General features: G+C 43.1%; 1 long non-coding RNA gene across 1 annotated transcript in view; it reads left to right on the forward strand.

Moving 5' to 3' along the window:
• The window catches only part of LOC129145105 (uncharacterized), a 130,767-nt gene that overhangs the window by 64,259 nt on the left and 43,869 nt on the right, over positions 1-22,639 (forward strand). The window contains exon 3 of the long non-coding RNA XR_008550174.1: positions 160-731. This is a non-coding gene — a long non-coding RNA (uncharacterized LOC129145105). The remainder of the gene's footprint in view (positions 1-159; positions 732-22,639) is intronic.

The following is a 22,639-nucleotide window of genomic DNA, read 5'->3' on the forward strand; positions in this document are numbered from 1 at the left end:
TGGGCAGTATGTCACCCTTCTGTCCTGACTCATCCATCCTCAGACTTTTCCCTTTAATTCAGATCCTCTTTAAGCCCTATGATACCAATACATGCATTTTTTGAATGCCTGGTTAATAAAACTGTTTGTGTTGAATAATTCTATCTTTTCAATGCTTAGATCCTGTACTAGAGCTACGCTAGAAAATGTCCTGAAGTCCTCCCCAGCACCAACATTCGAGGACGCTCCCTGGTGATTTGAGGCCAACCGTGAGGAAGCTGATGAATAAATAGAATGAGCACAGCCTCTTCCAGAGGTGTGGGGTGGGTGGAAAGGCACTCATCTTTTATCTTGCAAATTGAATACGGAAATAATTGCAAGAGAACAGGTAAGGCTTCCCACATTGTCAGTTTTCACTAAAGGCACTTTTGTAACCATGACTTCACTTCTGAATTGACATTGCATTGGCTCCTCTGACAGCCTTAAAGAGATACCATCAAGACTTTGTCACATAAATTGAACAATTGAGACAGAGCTTAGGCGACAATAGAATGAACTTCAACTGGAACATGGTGGGGCAGAGAAATTAACTCTGTGCCAACTCAGCCTTCCTGAATCTCCTTATCACCTGCCTTAAACCTGTTATTGAACTGTTTATCCATTTGGAGCATAAGGAAGACTTGTTGGGAAAGTCAACATTGTAGCCTAGAAGGGAGAAATAGCTGCTAATCATCTCAGCAAATGATACACTGGTGAGTCTTCCTTCCTTTTTTTGGTAATGGCATTTGTTTTCTTAACACTAAGACAGTTTAAGATAACTCCTGTGAATCAGAAGATTGTATTGCTTTTTGGCAATGAAAGCTTCAATCTACAACCGCTGACTTGGCCATGGCTCTAGGTTTTTCTCCCAGGAGTTCAAAGCACTAGCACTTAAAGTGCTATCTTATTGAGCTGTGTAATACCGAAGCTAAAGATGAGAGGGAGGGTGAGCACATGTGTGTTTTTATGACGAATGGGGACATGAGCGTACAGAAGATAAGAGGCTTGACCAAAGCTACCCAGAGCTATGAGCACTGTGATAGGAGTCCCCCAAATCCTAGGGCTATATACACTCCACACATCTGGTTCCTGATCCTGTGTGGATTTGCTCTTTAAAAATGCAGGAAAATAGGTTCAGTAATCTAAGCACCATGGGCCAGATTTGAGGTCTGTGGTGTGATCTTTCTCCTGACCCGAACAAAGAGCAAGGATTTAACACCAGCTGAGGCCTTTTCTCTTCTTTTAAATATTAAGAAACAAAATAATCAGCCCCTTTCCTGCCAAGAATGGCAATGCAAAGACCAGCCAAGCCCACCTTTCTTGAAAACCCATGATCTGCTTTTCAAGGGGAAGATGAAAGCGCCAGGAATAGACAATGGTTCAGAAACACTGGCTGACTTTTGAATATTCATGACTATTCTGATGCAAATGAATATTTCAAATTGAGCTGTTTTTGCAGAGGTGCTGTTGGAAATGTATATGCTTATGAAATTGCTTTTCTGGTTCTGCAGATCCCCAAGAATGACTTCCTTTTCTTATTTATAATCCTCCCAGATGATTTCCCAGGTGTCAGCCCTGGGCTGGAGTTTTAAGTGGTATCTTTTCGCCAAAACCTAGGGCCACAGTTCAGCTTACCCTGCTGGGCAGGCCCAGCTTTGTTTTACTGGAGCTGGGTCTGATAGGCCCTCCTCATTCTGCCAGCGGCCAAAGAGGCTTATCACACATCAGATTGTTTTTCCCTTAGAGGTAACCTCAAACCAAAGCTCACTGTTCCCTGAAGAACAAAGAGAGTAAGAACGTTTTGCCACTGCTCCCTCGGAGCTGGGTGCTCAGGTGATCAGGAAGCCAGGAAGCCAGGAGGCCTGTCGGAATTTGCTGACTTTGCATCAAAGGGTCTCACCTTGATGGGCGTTGGGCTTGGTGTGCGGACTTGAAGAAGATCCCTAGGCTGGTGGGCTGATGGAGACTTAGAGGCCTCTAAAACACAGTGAGTGTTCAGTCCCCTCCAGGGGAGTCCTGGGATCTCCCATCCCTTCAGGTTACATTCAGGAATAGTGGCTGAATAGTGGTGGGCCCAGGGAAAGATGGGGAATGAGAGGGAAGAATTCACTGTTGGAGGGAAGAAAAGGGTCCTGGCGAAGGCAAGGGCAGTTTCCGGAGAGAAAGGGCAGTTGCTGAGCTCTGTCCAAGACCACTGAAGGAAGCCTCCGTGGCGCTTCTTGCTGCCAGTCAGTAGAATGGGCTTCTGTATCTCAGACAAGGCCCGCCCTTGTCCCAGGCTGCCGGGGTGCTATTTCTGGCACCATGAATTTGCCTGGACTCCTTGCACCACGTCTAGCACCCTTCCTGAAAGACCACGGGCATGGCCTCTGGCTCTATTCTTTGGAGAGTCCCTGGAAGTATACCTTCTCACCGCCCAGAGTTCCTTTCTGATTCAGCCTTCCACCACGTATACTTCATGGGCCACACTTTGTCTGATTCATGTTTATTCAGTAAGTGCTGTTCTTAATGTGTCCCGGGCCCTGTAGTGGGCTGGGAATAAGAGGTGCATCCATTATGGTCCCTGTCTGTTCAGTGCCTCTGGCTATGGATCCAAACTTATTTCCTACCCCCAAACTGTCTCTGGGGTAGGAAGACCCTCACCATATCTTCTAGAATATTTCCTTTATCTTGAGTGCCTTCTCCTCTTAGCTCCAATGTTGCAAAACTTATGTTCACTTCTGAGGCATGTAAGAGTTGCCGTTTCCATTCAGCATCTCCAGGTTTTTTCCTTATCCTCCCAATTTCTGTAACATACTGGCTCTGTGTAATTTAGCTTATAATTTAAAGGGCCTTACTTTATTGAGTGACTGTTCCGGGGTGTGAGCTAATCTTTGAGTATTGGGGTCATGTTTTACCCTGATATCGAATCTCTTCTTAACCTTCCATTCCCACCCCAGCACACAGCACAAAACTGAGTACATACTAAATCTCCAATAAATACTACTGATGATTAGTCAGGTGGCTCTGGTGGGGACAGTGTTCTGACAGATCCCACAAGTGGAGATGGAGAGGTGAAAGGAGAGTGAGGAGGCTTGTTGCAGCCCAAGCTTCTGGCCTGGTAGACATTCTAGTCATATTTGTGGCAAAAGACCTTGAACGTGATATGAGCAAAGATATCAGCATTTCATACCTAAAAGGTAGAAAATGCATTATATAGAGATTAGATCTTACTTACTTCTGGATCAAGAAAAGTTTCTATTCCATAAAACAAGTTATAAGAAGCATCAAAAATAACCCTCAGGAGACCTTTGGCAAATCACTGAACCTTCTGAGCAACACTCTCCTCATCTCTGAAATGAGAATAAGAACAGCTCCTACCTGATAAGGATGTTGGGAGGATTAAATTAGAACATGAATATATAAACCATTTAGCACAGAATCTAGAGATGACTAGATATTGCATTGATGATCATGCTTATACTTGTTATTATTGTCCCATTAAACCAGTATTTGCTCAAGTCTGAGAAGTGAATGATCGGTGGAATATAAGATTATTTTAGGTGGTGCATTGATTGACTTTAAAAAAAAAACTTAACATTAGTAGGAAAAATGTTTTTGTCACATTTATGATTTCATGGACATTATTTCTCTTTTAATTATTTATTGCTACAAAACAAACCAACCCTAAATTTGGTGTCTTTAAAGAACAGCAATTTATCTTTTTTTTTTTTTTTGTGCCTTGTGAACTGGGCTAAAAGGTCAGTTCTGCTCTTTCTCACTCACATGTCTGGCACCTCCGCTAGGATGACGGGAACAGTTGGGATTAGCTAGGAATCTCTCTCGCTTTCCATGTGAACGCTTCAGCCAGACAGCTGGACCTCTTTCCACGGGGGTCAGGGCTCTAAGAGCAAGCATTCCAAAAAGACAAGTCCTCTTGTGCAAGGTCTTATCAAGTCTCTACTTGGATCTCACTTGCTCATGTCTCTGTGGCCAAAGCAAGTGACACAGCCAAGTCCAAAGCCAGCGTAGGCGGGATTGCACAAGAGTACGAATCCTGGGAGCTGATGTTCATTGGGGGCATCAGTGTAACAGTCAGACTTCAGGCTTCATGCACACTGAGAGATGCTGGGATCTAGAACCATCTGCATCCAGAATATAATCTTAACCACCCCTTATATCTTCTCAAGCAAAATGTTTAGATTATCTCCATTGTCAGTGACTTAAAACAACAAGCATCTTATTGTGCTCATTGACTTTCTGGGCCATGGCTTCATATTGGTCACATCAAAGATCACTAATCTGCACTTCGTGGTGTTGAGGCATACTGAGAACTGGCTGACGTGCTTCAACTGGGGTCATATGTCTGGGGTCATGGCTCTTCCTGTCTGCTCGTTTCCTTAGGGATCCTCCATAGACCTCCCCCAGACTTCTGCACAGCATGGTGGTTTCCAAGTAGTCAGGTTTCTTGTATAGTCGCAGGCTTCTCTTCAGAGAGCAAGGTAGAAGTTTCCAGGCCTCTTAGAGATTAGGCTCGGCACTGTCGCTGCTTACCTCTGCCATGCTGTGCCGGTCAAAGTACAGGCCAGTCTTATTCAAAGAAAGGAGAATGGACCCCGCCTCTTGATGAGAAAAGCAGCCTGATTGTGCAGGAAGGGAAGGAATTGATGGCAATCGGATTCACAGACTTTATACTATGGTCTGCTTAGGGACTATAATATGCATCACTTTTTTTTAATAGAATATTACTTAGAGCATTTTTAGGATCACAGTAAAATCAAAAGAAAGAGACAGAATTCCCTTATGCCTACTGCCTGCCATGTGCAGAGCCTCTTCCACCACCAGTATCCCCCACCAGGTTCACTGCCATGAACCTACAACGATAGATCACAATTACCCAAAGATCACAGTGTACATTGGGGTCCATCCTGGGTGTTGTGCATTCTACAGGCTTGAGCAGATGAGTCATGATGTGGAACCATCATTATAGCGTACCCATGTCTTCATTGCCCTGCCGATTCCCCACACTCTGTCTAGTCTTCCTTCTGTCTTCCAAACCTCTGGCAATTTTTATCATCTTCGCAGTTTTACCTTTTCCAAAATACCATGTAGTTGGAATCATCAGTATGTAGACTTTTCAGATAACATTCCTTTGTCTGGATGTGCTACCATTTGGGGAGTTTGTTTTGTTTTTTTCATTCACCAACTGAAGGACAGCTTTCAAGTTTGGGCAGCTATGAATGGAGCTGCTATAGGTGGGCATCCTTGCGCCGGTTTGTATGTGAACATAAGTTTTCAACTTATACCTGGTTGCTGGATGGAATTTAAGGTTTTGAAGTTAGCCAGTCTGAAGAAAAACCATGATATACAAATAACCACAGTTTGGAAAACACCTTTGAACTGGAATATTTCACCTGCTAGTGAAGTTCATTTCCTCATTTGTCTTTGTTTACCCCAAACACAGAGGATCCTCATTTGTCTGTTTGCTTTGTCATTGCTGGGGGTGGACTTGGTTTGGAGTCTGCGATGTGCCAGGTGCTCTGGAACATCCTCCTTCACGTCTGGTCCCCAAGCACCACAAACTCCTGGGGTTGTGGCCAAATCAGACACCTGAGCCACCTGCCAGGCTTTGAGCTTCTAGGGAGAACATCTTTGATTCTGTTTTGATTCCCAATAGTATTTTCCACATTATCAGATATTTCAACAGAAATCCCATCAGCATGGTGCAACTTTAAGGCCAATTTCTGGCAGGAGTTGGTACAAGAAATTAGAAAATGAATCATTGGAACATTTGGCTATACAGTGTGTGCATCTGGGGAGATTGTTCTTCCAATCTGCCCCACAATCAAAGAGACTTGGTCTTAACCTGGATTCTTACAATTAATCAGAACCATAGCAATGTTGAGAGACTGATTTAGACTCTTTGCAGAATTTTACTTTGTATTTAGTTCTAACAGATTAATGTGCATTTCCCCATTGTCCTTTTTCAGCCTGGCAGCCTGGTGTTGTGGCAAGATTGTAACCAAATTGGGTAATGTGCTGTGGGTCTCAAAAAAAAAATTCCAATGTTGTTTGAGGGTTTAGAATTGGTAGAATAATTTTAGGGCTCTTTTCTTTCAACTCTGTGAGTGAAATTTGTTGGAGGAAATTTTTATTCAAAAATAGCATCCAAAAGATTTAAATGTTCCAAATGGAGTCAGCACCAAGTCCAAAACACCAAACAAAATGAAAATCCCTAACCATTTTCCCATAGCATTTCCTGAAGAAACACTTCAGAAAGGTCCGGATATATATAGGATTAAGTTGGCTTAAATCACATGCTGCCCATAAACCTCAATGTACTAGCTTCTCCAGTTACTGGCTGCTCAGCCATGACAGTTAAATCAAATCTTGATGAGAAAAAGGCTCCATTATATATATGAATGTACTTTATTCCACTAATCAGTGAACGGCAGACTGGGAGGCATTCAGAGGCCCAGAAGAATAACGTCAAGGCTGATTCAATCCCTCACAGATCAGAGCGCGTGGCCATGACTCCAGCTTTTGTCACACAGACAAATACAGAGCACCTCTGTAAGTGTCCTTTATGCACATAAAATCACAACTTCAGATGAGCGGACATTGATTTCTCTCACCCCCATTGCATTTATCTTGGGTTCTTTTTTTGCAGAGCACATGGTCTGGTCAGCAACTCCAACACAGCTCTTTCTCCTACAACTAGAAATTCACAAACCAGGGCCACACTTTCTATTACACACTTCCTACTCAGTAGTGATCAGCTGCATTTTAATATCACATTATTTTTCTCTGACATGAACACCCCTCAATAACAGTGTCTCGATTAAAGGGGCTTTTTAGGAACCTAAGTTCATACTTATATTTTGGATCCAGTTATTCTTAATTTTTCTCATTCTTGATATAAGCTAAAGTGCGAACAATGTTGTGATAATTCCTTTGTACCATTAAAATAGTCTTAGTTTAACAATGACACTCAGACATCCATAAAGCCAAAGCAAGAGTATGCAGGGCCACGGTAATATCGAGGTTTCCTCAGAAATTGCACACAACTAAATTTTTTCTCAGAAAATGGCAAGAAGAACTAAAATTACATAGTGGTTTTTCTCTGTCGTAGCCTTCCTTGTTAAATCTTGAGATCCTGGCAAAGAAAATTGTCTATAATTTCTTATTATAAACCTATAAGGTGGAGTGACCTTGCATGCTAAATTTCCAATTAAGAGATATGAATAAAGAGTCACATCAAGTTTCACAATACTGGCCATCTGTTCCCAAAGCCTGCAGGTTCTTCTCAGTGCAAGAAGCAGTTCAGTGAATGAGGCATCTAATGCAGATTTTAGATTTTATTACCAGGACTGGATTAGAAACCATACCACATATACTTTAATAGATAGAATTTTATTGCCTTAAAATTGTTTTATTGCTTTCAAAAAATGATTGCAAAAAGTTCTTTAATACTCAGAAATCATAAAGTAGAAAGTGAGTGTACCCTAGAATTTCTCCATTTCCACCCCACCTCAGAGATCGCCACCTTAGACATATATGCACACAAGCATATTTATTATCCATTGTGCTCTTATGTGAATTCATTATCTCCATTGTTCGTTTGAAAAGATAAATTGTACTTTTGTCCTTATCGATTTCTAAAAGTTCTTTATATGTAATATTTAACCGCATTAAATTTGTAGGTGAGAGTGAGGCTGAGTGTTGTGAGCAGTAACCAAGTCTTGTATAAATAGTTGAATAAGAACAAGCCCTCTACCAAGCAAAGCCCATTGTACCAGGTGCTGTATGTCAGCTGCTTTTATAGACCAGTGTATGCTCATTGTTAGGAAATGCCCCTTTCAAAGATTGGATTGCGTTTCACCAGTGTCTCATCTTGGTTTTTTAGGGGCAATAAGGTTTACAGCTGGAATCTGTTCCTTAGTAGAAATCTTCTGTCTGGTTGTACATTACAAAAGTGCATCAAGGAGAATAGTATGGGAAAGCTGGCAGGTGAACTTTCAGCAGTTTATGTCAAACACAACCTCTGCCATGCATTAAGAAAATTTTACCAACAGTGACACATCATGTTGATAGTTTGCAGCCTGGGTATGATGTGGCGAATGTCACACTCTTCCATATACAATTCAATGGCGGTAACTATTTCTTCCTTTGTGTGTTCTGCCCTTCAGGAAAAAAACTGATAACCACCATCTACCATGCACAATATCACCAGGCAAACCCAGATTGAGGGATGTTTTACAGATTGTCCAGTTAGCATTCCTCAAAACTGTCAAAGTCTTTAAAAAAAAAGAATGAAAATCTGAGGAAATCTCACAGTTTAAAGGATCCCAGAGAAAACTGTCTTGTAAATATAATTAAGTTTGCTCAGGAAAAAAAAAAGAATGCAAATATTTGAATGGGATTATTTCCCTAATAAAGTCAGGAAATGCTCACATGAGTTAGGGTGGTGACAGCAGCACTTTGAACCTTGTTCATCTAAGAACTTTGTTAGTCTAACAAGTCTGAGTTTTGTTAGTCTCTGTTGCAGAAGCAACAAAGCAAAATCTCACTTAGGGTGATCTTCCAGGGAGGCTGAATTTAGACTTTCAGGCTGTTGGGCCAGACAAGAAGAAATAATGGCTGGTAGAGATCACAGAGATGACTTCTGCAAACCCTAGGTTGTGCAGATGAGGAAACTGAGGTCCAGGGAGAACAAGGCATTGACCTCAGGGCCTATATGTACCGACCTGGGACCATATCTCTTTCCAACTTCAGTGCTCATTCTTCTCCCTCTGCTTCTTCCTGTTTCCACTTCACACAAAGGCCTCTTTGGTTGCTGTCATTCTTTTGTTCCCCAGCAGCCCTCATTTGGGAATGCCCCATATCTTATACACTGTCAACTGGGTGTGAAAGATAGAAGAACACGTGAAATTTGGGATCAGGTGGAGCTGGGTCTGAATTCCAACTTCCTTATTATCTCTGGGCCTCAGTTTTCCTTCATTACAAGTCTCATCTCTCAGGATTAGGTGAGATCCTATACATGAATCTATAGTGTGGTTCTGGGGGGCCTCAGTAATTGAGTTTCTTGTCATAGAATATGGCTTTGTATATACAAAAGGCAGTAGCCTAGAGGCCGTGGGCCCTTAAGTAGCATTATATGAATTGTGTAATAATTATATTCATGAAGCTTTTCCCAACCACAGCTCTTCCTGGGAGCCTGCTGTTTCTGTGGGCCTTCTTCCTCACTACAAATTTTTCTGCATTTGAGTCAGGGATAGCCGGTGGGGAGAGACTGCTTTTACATGGCAAATTAGTTCATGGGACTCCTCCTGTGGCAACCTGGAAGGCATAGCCTGAATGAATGCATCATCATTAGGGTACATTTTTTAAATTGCAGACGGGGAAGAATGCACTTTGGAGCCTTGAAGTATGTAGCTTGGTCTCTAAATATTACTTTGGAATTAAATTATCTCTTTTTCAGAGTTGATAAAAACTGAGATAGAGTTTCAGATGGTATTTAGTAAGGAGACCGCCTTTTGTTTGCATTTAAGTAAAATGCAGGTCCTGCCATCTGTGAGTGCTTTTATGACCTGCCTTGAATACCAGCCCCGATTTCCCGCACCTATCTCAGAAGCAGGATGAGAAGTGTGGGAAGGCTAGCCACTATGAGATGCTTAATCAAAGTCTAAAAGATCTTTTCCTAAGAGTAATGAATCAAAAGCTTTTATTGTGAGGTTATTAAGAAATAAGCACCACTTCATCTTACTCTGGATTCCTTCTAAAGCTCTGAAGCCTTCTAATGTCACCAGGACTTGGGTGCAGGTAGCTTATTGGGAGACTCCCCTGAAAGCAGAACTGAGGGATCCAGATAAAGGCCAAAGAGGGTATGTGAATGAGTGGGTTGATTTCTGCCAGTCTTTCTAAGATAACTATGTCAAGCCCATGTCAAAGGTGTCTCAATGTTTTGTTTTGTTTTTTTAAGATTTATTTAAATATACAAGAACTGGGCCTCCCCGGTGGCGCAGCGGTTGAATTCTGGGCTGTGAAGCTGCCCGCAGCCTCTGCAGCGCCGTTTCTATCCCCGGCCACCGGCGAGGGTCCCACATGGCACATAGACCTCTCCTGCCACGCCTGCTGCTCCCCTCAGCAGTGTACTTCATCAGTCTGCCTGCTCTGTTCCCCATTCTGTCTCTGGTGAATTCTCTCACCCTCCTGCGCTTCTGACTGTACCCAGTGCTTATATAAATAAATAAATCTTAAATATATATATATATATATATAAGAACTGGAGTGTAGGCCAGAGGTATGTGTGGTAGTAGTGGTAGGGTGGGAGTAAAAGGATTCACCAGATACAGAGTAGGGAGCAGAACAGACGGATTGACTGAAATACACTGCTGAGGAAAGCAGCGGGCCAGACAGGAGAGGTCTATTGTGCCATGTGGGTCAGCAACCTGACCAGGGATTGAACTCCTGCTGCAGTGGCTACCTGTAGCTTCACAGTGCTGCGACTTAACCCCTTGTGCCACCAGGGGTCCCCAATTGTCTCATTGTTGAACAGGAAAGTGGAAGCATCTAGATCATCACCTGTGGCATCAGCACCCCTCCATTCTTTGTTGTGTGACTGTCGAGCTTCCACAGTGTGTGACTGTCGAGCTCCCTTCTCAAGGGAGGTGGACCACAGACACTGCAAAGTGTGCTCAGTGCAGCTCGGGAGGTAGGCCTGGAACTCCTCACAGTTGCACTGAAATCCCATAGCAGGAGGGGCTGTGGCATAGTGCGTTAGACCATGTGCTGCTGCCACACGTTCTTGACTGTGCTGTCCAGTACAGTGACCTCTACCCAATCACATTTAAACGAATTAGCATAAAAATGCAGAGTTCTCAGATGCACTGGCCACGTTTCAGGTGATCAGTAATCACTTGTGACTCATGGCTCTTGCATTGGACAGAGTACATGTGGAGCATGCTGTCATTCAGAAAGTTCGTTCAGTTATTCTAGAGGATGACTTCCTGGGTCTCTTCCATTCTGAAGTCTCCTGACCAAGCTGTATGGCCGAATATCTATTCATCAGCTTAGGAGTTGTCTGCAAAGTGCAAGTTTGTTAAATCCCAGTTTTCAATGATAGGCTATCTTCTTCTTACTTTTCCTCATTTCAACCCATTCATTCAAAATAGACATGGTGGTTCATTTCTCATTTCAGTATATACGTTCAAAAATAGTTTGGTGCTGAGTACATGGGCTGTAGGGTCAGACTTCCTGAGTTTATCCCAACTCTGCTTCAGGGCAAGATATTTAATGCCTCAATTTGTCATTTGTAAAATGGGGTAAAATGGTACCTATTTCAGTGGTTGATGCGAGGATGCATGATAATTGTAAGTGCCCAGGAAGGTGCTGGAAACATGCCCTCAGATGAGCTGTTGTGTTATTAACGTGCTGTCATTATTGCTATCAGGGGCTGCAGTGCTCAGCAGTACAATTTTGTGTTAGGGCTGGGGAGATACGAAGTCATTCAAGCAGGTGTGGAGCATGGTGGGTAAGGGACCAAGCTCTGTGGCATCAAATGTGGGCTCAGTTGCTGAGCTTGGTCTTGGCTATGAGACTGGGTAAGTGATAAAACTCTCTGGTCATCTGTCAAAGGTGGGATGACAGCCATGGTTTATGCCGGGACTGGCTGAGATGATGCAGGTACCTCAGTTCAGCGCTGAGTGAACACTAACTACAATCTGACAGTAGAAGTAGTTAGAGAGAGAGAGGAAGACATTTAATGGTTGGCAGAGCAGAGAAGACAAGACATGGTAGGTGGCTATGTGTGAGAAGTGCTGGAGAGTGTAGAGACCTTAGTAGGGAAGCAGGGGGTTGAGAAAGGGCAATCTCAGAAGGTTCTTTGTAGTAGGCTTCATGGACCTCTGGCTTGAAAAGATGGGCAGGGACTGATCTGGCAGGGATGGAGGGAGGAAGCTTTCCAGATAGAGGAAGGGACAGGCCTTGAACACCAAGCTGTGCCATCTTATTGGGTGGACAATGGGGAGTCATTGAAGGATATTGAGTTGGAGAATAATCTGATCACTGGGAATCGAAGAAGGAAGTGAGAAGGTAACTTCGCAAAGCGATAGAGCTGAGTGAAATGTATCTTTAATGCAAGCCTGGCTCTGTCCTAAGCACTTGCTTAGATGAACTCATTTTAATCTTCATAGCAATTCCAGTGGATGGGTACGGTTATCCTACCTGGGTTATAGATGGCACAGAGAGGTTAAGTCACTTGCCAGAGATCACACAGGGATAAAGTCCAGGTCTAGAATTCAAACCCAGAAAACTTGGCTCTGAGCTTGCACTGTTCATTTGAGCTTTTTGAGATGCTTGCACTTCTCTGAGCATTGGGAAGGAGAGAGAGAAACTGAATGTATATAACTTGAGAAATGGTGCTCCTCTGGAAAGGAATGACGTGGGGATTTAAAGCATAACTGGCCCCTCTGAAACATCAGAGAAAGCAGGGCTGTGAGATGAGGGCCCTCAGGGAATGTTAGACATTGTCACACAGAAGAGCTGAGCCGGATCTCGCAGAGGGATGGTGCTCACCAGGCTTATAAGGGGGAAGTGGGCTTTTGAAAAGGTGTGCCTGACCACAGGACCTAACAAAGGGTTCGGTGTCCAGCCTGGCTCTCTCAGGGAAGGCAACGCAGCTGGAATTGGAGTGGCTGGATTCTATTCCATGCTGCCAGTCCTTAGCTTTGTGGCTTTGGATATGTCACTTAACTTCTCTGTGCTTCAGTTTCCTGATTTGAAAACCTGGGTTATCCACCTCATAGGCCTTTTGTGGTGATTGAGCCTGTTGGTTTATGGAGAAGAATTAGGGCGTAGGGTAGTCAGCCCAGGGCTTTGCAGGTTTTAGCTCTATAGTGAAAAACAGTAAACTAATTGCAAAAGAACTTATTTTTCCAGCAATCCCAGAAATCTTGACAGCTTGGGACAGGGTAAAAGGAATGATAGTGGCTGGTGGATTAGGCCACTCAGGATGATCCCACAGCCGGTGGCAGGGGTGTCAGGGCATTCATATGACTTCTGGTTGTACATGTATAAAGAATGAATCTACCTTTGGTCAACTAACTCCCTCGTGTTTCTGGTGGTAAATTCCAGAGTCAACAAGGAAAACTTCGGACTCAGCAGCTTCCTATCGTGAGAACAGCCATAACCAGCTGAGTGCTTACTAACTAGATACCGAGTCGGGGGAAATATGTAGGCTTATAAAAAAATGCCAGACATGCAGACAAAGGAACTTGGTCAATCTGTACTTCCAACCACAGAGGCTACTAGCCCCTCATCAAGGTTTTGGTTGGTTTAAAAAACCTTTCCCGGGGCCTCCCCGGTGGCGCAGCGGTTGAGCGCTGGGTTGGGAAGCTGCCGCAGCCTCTGCAATGGCGGTTCGATCCCCAGCTGTTCCCCGGCCACCAGAGGAGGGTCCCACATGGCGCGCAGACCTCTCCTGCCGCCCGCTGCTCCCCTCAGCAGTGTACTTCAGTCCTTCTGCCTGCTCTGCTCCCTGCTCTGGCTCTGGTGAATTCTCTCACCCTCCCGCGCTTCTGACTGTACCCAGTGCTTGTATAAATAAATAAAATAAATAAATCTTTAAAAAAAAATAAAAAAATAAAAAACCTTTCCCGCAGATTTCCCATTTCAAGAGACATTCTGTCACATAGAAGTCTCTACCCTCCCTTGCTCCCACGCCCACTTCCGTTTTTGATCAGGTAACTCACAAATCAGCTTTCCATATTAGAGGAAGTTGAAATGTTTCTATTTAAGAGCATAAGGTGCTGCAGTTTCAGGATGGAACATACTCAATTAATAATAATTCAGCATATCAGCAATATTTCTGATTCAATCCTCCAGCATCTCAGAGGAGATGAGTTTCAGAGGTACATCTTTTAATGCTGGGTAACTAGGTTAGAGGACCCCATTCTCCCACGGGTCTGGGTAATTGGAACTGATAAGGTTCTGGGAAATGGCGAAGACATTACCCCCCACCCCTCCGCCCCCACAGCTTTCCAGTGTATATCCGCACACCCGCATACCGCTACAGGCTTATTCCACTCATTAAAGATCATTTGGACGTGCAGATCCCTCTTTTAAATTTGCATACCTCTTACCTTATAAGAATTCTTGCCCTTTTGTCTCCCCCACCCAGCTGAATCAGAACCCCCAGGGGCCTCTTAAATTCCCTGCAGAGGAATGAAAGGCCTGCAGAGGAGAGGGGAAGTTTTGCATCTTCTTTGCATATGTGCTCAGGATCTTGTGACCCTCCAAGCTGAATACTACTGAAAGGTGATCACTTGGGAAACCTCATAAACAGGTTGCAAAATAGGTGTGTAAATGAAGGAGAGAGCATGTTAGTGTTTCCAAAGTCAGCCAGCGATGCCTCTGCCAACCAATAAGGCCTGACAGTCACTGTTTAAGCAAGGATGAGACAGGGCAGGGTTCCTCCCTGGGTATTTCAGAGGGAGTGTGGTTCTACTCCAGACCTGGGAGACAAAACATTTCTATTGTTTCATGTCAAAAAGAAATCAATCATTTATTTAACAAGCACTTATATCAGAGGTTCTTGATCTTGGCTGCATATTGAAATCAGCTGGGGAAACTTAAAAACTCTCTGAATCCCAAGCCACAGTACAGACCAGTTCAACAGGATCCCTGGGGATCCCTGGGGCTGTGCCCCAAGCATCAGGAGTTTTGGAAAGTAGACGCATCCACGGTACTCGTACACGGTACACGTCACGCGTGTCTCGGACCCTGTGCATGTTAACACCTTTAATCCTTGCAACTCTCTCCTAAAAGAGGTGAAGACATGCTGCACACTTTACAGATGAAGAGGTAGAGGCATTGTGAAGTCCTAAGTTTTGTCCAGTATCGCACAGCGACTTTCCAGGGTGCGGATTGAACCTGGCCCATCTAGCTCCTTGGCCCATGCTCTTAGCCAACTGGTCTGTTTCCTCTCACAACAAAGGCAACACAAGTCCTCAGCCCAGCCCCATCCTGAACAGTTGCGTGGACCAGAGGATGGATGGAGACCTGTATCTATTTCCTGGGAAGCCAAAGAAAAGATCTTCCCAAGCAATACCATGTTTGCACTTAGTGATTTAAAACGTTTCTACGAGAAAGTGCAGACATTGCCGTTCCTCCCACAGACTGTCTGAGGGTAGAATTTCCAACCTTTTCTTCCCCATATCCACCCAAAAAGGTTGAGAGCTAAACTCCAGCCAGAATTAAGTGGAGAGTGGGTGTCATTTGTCAGCTGGGCCTTCTATTTGTGGGGAAGGTCCAACCCGTCAGGTTGAAGGCTCACTGATGTGTGTGGCGGAAGACTCCCCATATGCCTGTCTAAAATTAGTCAGCTGCTTTATTAGAGGAACTGAAAGGCTGAGGAAAGAGGATGGGATTGGAAGGTACATTATGTTTGGATCTGGTTCCTTTCCCAAACCAGCCCTGGGACCCAGCTCGAGTGACTTCACTCCTCTCTGGGCCTCTGAGGCCGCTTCTGTACAATGAAGAGAGTTGGGCTCAGTTTTAGGTCCTATCTCGGTTCAGCCAAGACACATGTTTTCTTTGGCCCTGACAGTGTTATCAATTTTTTTTAAAGTTGATTGCCAACATTTAAAAAAAAAAAAAAAGGAATCATTTACATACAATTTAAGGTTTCCAGCTTCTCTTGAAAAATTCAAAGACACCCTTTTTTTTTTTTTTTTTGCCACACTGATCCCTCTCAGCGCACTGGGGCAGGAGTTGAGAGAGAGACCTCTCTTTTGTTTTGTTTTGTTTTTATAATAAATTTTATTTTTATATTCCCCATACAATTGCAACCCCCCCATTCTGACCCCAATCCCTCCCCTCCCACCCCCCACCCCCCAAAAAGTGTCTCTGGTTCATAGTTTTTTGTTGATTTTGATTTTCACTTTCTTATAGTTATTCATTTTCCTGGTCCCTTATTTAAGTTTTCTAGATTCCTGCTATGAGTGAGACCATCCAGTATTTTTCTTTGAGACCTCTCTTTTGAAGGGACAGTCTCTCACCTGGGTTCTTCATCCCCATGCTCCCTAAAATCTCTTTTTCCTTACTTGTCTGACCCCTACAGACACTGAAAGACAAAGGGTCTCCAAATTCTCTTCCAAAAGTTGAGATTCCTTCACTCCTGAGATCTTGAGTGAGGGACTCTTAGGCTCAGTTAATATTTTTATGCAAAGATAGAGATGATCAAAGTCAAATTAATAAATGGCAATGTTGTCTGTGAGATACTGACCTCAGATATCTTTAACCATGACACACATAATTTACAATGCCCGGCCTGCTCCCTCTGCATTTTTATATTCTGGCTCACTTTTTGAAGGCATTCTCAGAAAGGAATCAAAACCCATAAAAGGCCAAAGAAACTGTGTGGTCAAGAAAAGAAAGGACACAGAATAGTGTGTTCTCAGAAAGACAGTCTGAAATTACTGAGGAACTACCTGTTCTTCAAAACAAGATAATCTGAAATAAATTCCAGGAAAATATGTCAGGCGGGTGCTGTATTCCATGTCATCTTTGCACAGATCACGTTCATTAAAACTCCTGCTCTTGTCAGGAGGTGATGTTCTTGGGAGCTGGGCTGTTTATATGGGAACTTTCAGAGGCCCACATAGTCACTTGAAATCAACATAGATTTAAGTATCATTGACTCTCAGAGCTGTTCACGTGGGATGCAGTTGATAAGTGATTTTTAGTTCCTCTGATCACTCACAACTTTCTCTTATGCATTTCCTTATTTCTTACAGGACTATATACAAAAATAAAGTATATGTGCAAACATCAAATGGAGAAGAAATACAGGAAATGAGAAATAAATACCTCTTCTCCCTTATCTGAATTTTTCTTTTTTTTATTGTGCTAAAATACATGTAATATAAAACCTACCATTTTAGCTACTTTTAAGTATACAATTCATTAACTTAAATTCAGTAACATTGTTTGCTTTCTTCTGTATTGTCATCACAATATTAACCAGGTTTTTTTTAATATCCTCTCAGAAAAATATGTGCTCTTCTTTCGTTATTTATACAGATTAGTTTCCCATGTCTTGCAAAGTTTTCAACATCACCATGGAGCAATCTATCTTGTTCTTTTTGTGCCTGCAAATATTCCATTTTTATGGAGAGGTCATAATTTACTTAACCAATTCTCTGTCAATGAATCCTTGCATTTTCTTGATATTTTGGCTATTTCCAAAAAAGAAAAAAATAAACTTTAATGAACATATCTGGTATTTATATCTTGATCTTTGGCCTATACACAAGTCATGTCTTGTGGATAAATTCTTACTAGCTCGTAAACTGGAGCATTGGTTTGGTTGTTATTTCTCTACCTGAAAATCAAATACTTTGATTACTAAGAGTTTTCAGATTGGAGAGAATATTTGTCATAAACTATAATAGCATAGGCAATAAATTGCAGCAGTAGCCCAAACTATGGAATTAGATGACCTAAATCCAAATTTAGGCCCTGCCAGTCTGACTGGGAGGCCTTGGGCAACTTGCTTATCACATAAATTTGTTCAATTTCTTCATCTGGAAAATGGAATTAATAATAGTACCTGCCTTTTCATATTGCTGGGAGGACTAAATGAACAGTACTTGGCATAACTTATTTATTTTAAGTCCCAATCATAAATTTGAACCTGACATTTCAAGAAATACAGCTTACAAGATATTTGCAATTTGGGGATATTAATCCATACATTTTATTCTATAATTCAATGGCCAAAGTGTCTTGTAAATAGACAAAACCCATCAATATACCAAAACTATCCTATGAAAGGCCTTCTTCACATGTATCCAATCAATTTTTGTTTTGCTGTTTTCTTAGGGAAACTTTGGATTTCCCTTGTTTTTCCCTTATACTGGCACCGTAATCACACATGCTTTCCCTGAACTTACTCTGGGTCAAAGCCAAGGAATACTCTTTTGGGAGGATAATTCTTCACACATTCTAAACATATGCACATCTCTCTTGTACTTCACATATAACCTTGACTTTGCTTTGTTGAGTTAGTTGACATGACTCATTTTCTTTTAATAAATGAAAGAGTCAAAAAAAAATCCCTCTAACATCCTTCTCCCTCGGCTGTGCTGCCTTGGGTGAGCCCATCTCCTTGAGTAACCACTAGGGACTGGCTTGGATCCCAAAGATCTTTGTGTCACAGAGCCCAAACCACTCACTCTTTGTTCCAGCCTAGTTCTTCCTCTTTGTAGTCTTATAGAAATCTCCCATCTCTCTTTACTGCTCTGATTAATCTTTTTCAAATATTGATAAATGATGGTTCAGGTAGAGGAACGGAAACACTGCCCAGGCAGAGGTTGTCAGCAGGAGAGAGGATAGGGGTGGTATGTGCAGGTAAAATCCATTCAGTGTGGTGGCGGTAGTAACTTTTGATCAAACCCTCATCCTGGGGACTCTTCCCAAAGGATAATATTAAGAAGTCTTTTAGCATTAGTCACTGCTTTGTGGCCACAAGAGGTCCCCTGTGCCCAGGATTGTTAGGTGGTAGGAAATGATGCAGTCACTATGGTCAGGGAAACAGTAAGGACTCCTCTTGAACCTCATCTTGGAGCCTGAGATTTAAGTTGATTTCCTGTTAGAGATGGAGAAGGATTTTGTGGTGGTGGTTTATTTATGCAGTGCTTTGCACTGATTCCTGGTACAGGAACTCTGGATACCCTGAACTGTTCCCAGTATGGCCTGAACCCACATCCACATGTTACAAATTCATTGCATAAGGAGGTGTTTGATGTTTATCTCCCCCATAAGGTGGGGAACTTCTCGGTAGCTCAGCCACATCCATGTGTGCTCTGCTGTATCTCTGGTGTCTAGAACAGGGTCTGGCATGAAGTAGCTTCTCAAAATATTCATTGAATGAATCAATGAATGAGCAGTATCTTCAATCATCTTGTCCCTTGTGGCTTCCTGAGGTGGTAGAGACTAGTGACTACCACACCTGTGCCCTCCTCTGCTTTCCTAGCTTCCTTCGCAATTAGTCATGGCCACATGACTGCTTTTGGCCAGTGGAAAGTGAGCAGAAATAACATGTACGAAGGCAATTCAAGGATGGGCATGTATTTTTCATCACTTCATTCAGCTAGCAGGTTGAGGAATGCCATAGGTTCCAGAAGGCATCCTACAAGAAGGATATGGCACATCCATTATATGGCTGGCAGGCCCCGAATCTGATTTATGTAAGACTCACAAAAGTAAGAAACCTCATTAAGTTAATAAGATTTAGCTCTTGTAGCAGCAAGTGTTACCACTCTATCTCACGGTGCTTTTCTTTTCACAAGTATAGAGCTTAGCTATACCTACATGGTGTTAGGCCATTTTGGGTAATGGTTGTTGGAAATTGAATATTGTCCCTCAAGTTTAATTTTCCTTGCATCCTGCCTCCTCCTTTTGGGGTGACTAGATTATGCGTTTTAATAATTTTTTATTTTTTAAAGATGTATTTTTATGCAAGAACCGGGGTACAGACCAGATGCGCGGGAGGGTGAGAGGATTCACCAGAGATAGAGCAGGGAACAGAACAGGCAGACTTAAGAAATACACTGCTGAGGAGAGCAGCGGGCAAGACAGGAGAGGCCTTCTTTGCTGTGTGGGATTCTCGCTGGCCAGCCGGGATCGAACCGGCACTGCAGAAGCTGCGGACAGCTTCACAGTGCGGTGCTCAACCACCTGTACCACCAGGGAGATGCTTTTTCAAATATTCCCATTGCATTGGATGCACGGTGGGGAAAAGTGGCACATTTCATCTTTTTCAGAAGGCACTCAGCGCAGCTGGACCCGCAGCTCTCCTGACAGTAATGGAGGTGACCTAGTCAAGTTCTAATAAATTGGCAGGACCTTCTCCTATAACTCTTTCAGTGGTTAGAGACAAAAATGTGAAATCTTTATTCAGCTGGGAAAGGGGTGTTTGTCAGCTATTTGGCAGAGAAGAACGTTGACAGGGTTCCGTCTAAAATGTTCCTGATTTGATTTATTCATTTCATCCTTCAATCTGCCCACTCATCTCTCATCTCACATTCTTGCTGGCCAGAAACTAGTCTGTAGGATCTAGAAATAAAGTGGGGAGAAAGATGGTTAGGATAATTAAGACCATGTTTTATTTTTAACATGAAGCCAGCAAACCTACTATTTTTACCCATTATATCCTGATTAAAAGAACATACTTAAAAAATCAATAAAAATAGTTAAAATAAAATGTCTAAATAGCTAAAATAAAAATAGCTAAAATAAAATTTTAGTAGGAAAATGAACCCCAGGCTGGACAATTTAGCCCTAGAGAGCATGTGTAGGGTTCAATGCTAACCTTAGCATCTGTTTACCCTGTACTGACTCAAATACTGTGTAAGACTTTGTAATAATAGCAGTAGCTAACACTGAAAACACATATGCCTTCCCCTTCCCACAGAATAATTAACTCATTTAGTTGCCCAGGGGCAAGTGTTGCTCAGGTCAATTGGACACAGAGGTACTTGTGGTAGGCCCAGGACTATACCTAGGCACAGTGGATCACCCCAGGCTGCAGTAGCTCTCCATTCCCTAGTGCTCTGCTGGGATGCTGTTTCCCCTCACATTCCTGGGGGATTCTAAGAAGGTCTTGGAGGTCCCAGAGGATGCTCTGAGTCTTGGAGGGACCCATGAAAGTGGAGCCCAGAAGCTTAAGTTTCATTAGCTTCAAGGTACATCCACCACTGCTTTTAACATGTATCATCATCCTTCTGTGGTCCAGAGAGTTAGGCGTTAGGAAGACCATTTTACAGGTCAAGAAACTGATGCTCAAACTAAGGAACAAGTTGCTTTGCCCAAGTCCTATAGGTGGCCAGTAGGTGGGAGTCAAGATTCCTGCCAGTTCTGCCCCTCACACATATTTTTAGCTGATCGTGCTTTGGTCTTTCTGTCCAAGAGAGGACATACGACATAAGACAGCAGAGGAAGAGGTTTGGCAGATGATTAAAGTTCATAATCAGTTGACTCTAAGCCAGGAGGATATCCTCAATAATCCAGCTAGGCTTGAATCAGTTGAAAAGTCCTAGAAGTAAAACTGAGGCCTCCCCGAAGAAGAAATTCCACCTGAGAATTACACCTGCTCGTGCCAACCCCTCCCGACAGCCTGCCTTGTGGATTTCATCATTACCTGGCCAGCCCTTATAACCACCTGAGGCAATTCATTGTAATAATTTTTATTTTTTTTTTTTAAAGAGGCACGTATTTTATTTATTTGTTTGTTTGTTTGTTTGTTTGTTTATACATGCACTGGGTACAGTCAGAAACGCGGGAGGGTGAGAGAATTCACCAGAGCCAGAGCGGGGAGCAGAGCAGGCAGAAGGACCAAAGTACACTGCTGAGGGGAGCATCGGGCGGCAGGAGAGGTCTGCGCGCCATGTGGGACCCTCCTCTGGTGGCCGGGGAGCAGCCGGGGATCGAACCTGCGCCGCAGAGGCCGCGGGCAGCTTCGCAACCCAGCGCTCAACCGCTGCGCCACCGGGGAGGCCCTGTAATAATTTTTTACTCTCTCTCTCCCACTTGTCCTGACACTCTGGTTAGCCCTGACTGACACACACTCCTTCCTGCCTATGAAGAAATCTGTTTCCATGTTATGCATTTTTGCCAAGTTTCAATGTGCAAAGAAAGACTCAAGTAACATCAAAATTAGCAAAGCAAATTGGGGAGTCCCACCCATACTGAAATCTGAGACAGGCTCGCCATTGGAGATGACTTCAAAGTTTCTGGGAATGGGTAGAAAGCAGGACTAAAGCTCAGATGGGAAGATGAGGTGCCATCCGACTGGCTGGTCCTGGTTTGATAACAGACCAAGAGGCCTGGGATAGCAATTCTAGCAGAGTCACCCGCTCCTATCAGCAGGATTATATCTACGAGACCTTTTGTTGCTCTTAGGTAAGCAGCGTTTCCCTTTCAGGCATCAGAGGTGGTGTCTGGCTCTTATCAAAAAAGCCTTCTTGGAAACAACTGAGAAACAGCATTATCAGTATCTGTTCTGGGCTTCAGTCTCTGCCCAGGTTTCCATTTCCTGGTTTATAAAGTTTGAGGAGTGGACTTCCCCAAGGTTTTTTCCATTGCGTGATTTTCGTTGAAGAGTCCAACTGCTTGCACTGTGAATTCGAGTGGTCTTCAAAGTAAAGCATGTTTGGCCATGGGTTTGGGTGGGTTCTAGTTAGAGACCTTGAATTGTGGAAAACCAGCCTTGTTAAGAGGCCTACCCCAGAGTATAGGGGATGCAACCCCCCAACATTCTGCAGGCCTACCTTCTGAGAAACATTTGTATAATTAGGGGAATTCTTTTGAAGCCAAAAACTCTGCCAACTGTTTATCACAGTTTCTTGATTTGGTTTTTGAGCACCAGATTGTGAGGAAAAATACCTTCACTGCTAATGTAATATTGGTTTTCTCAGATTTTCAGTGAGTGAGCAGCAACCTGAGACCTCCGGGGTCAGTGTATGCAAAATATTCTGGGAAAGGAAGACCCTATAAAGGAAAGGAACAAGGGATCCTCCAAATTTGGATTAAGATTAGTTTGAGTTTAAAAATTCACCAGGAAAACTGAAAAACGATTTTT

Source organism: Talpa occidentalis, unplaced genomic scaffold, assembly GCF_014898055.3.
Source record: "Talpa occidentalis isolate TD23 unplaced genomic scaffold, MPIMG_talOcc4v2.1 talOcc4.10, whole genome shotgun sequence".
Lineage (NCBI taxonomy): Eukaryota > Metazoa > Chordata > Mammalia > Eulipotyphla > Talpidae > Talpa > Talpa occidentalis.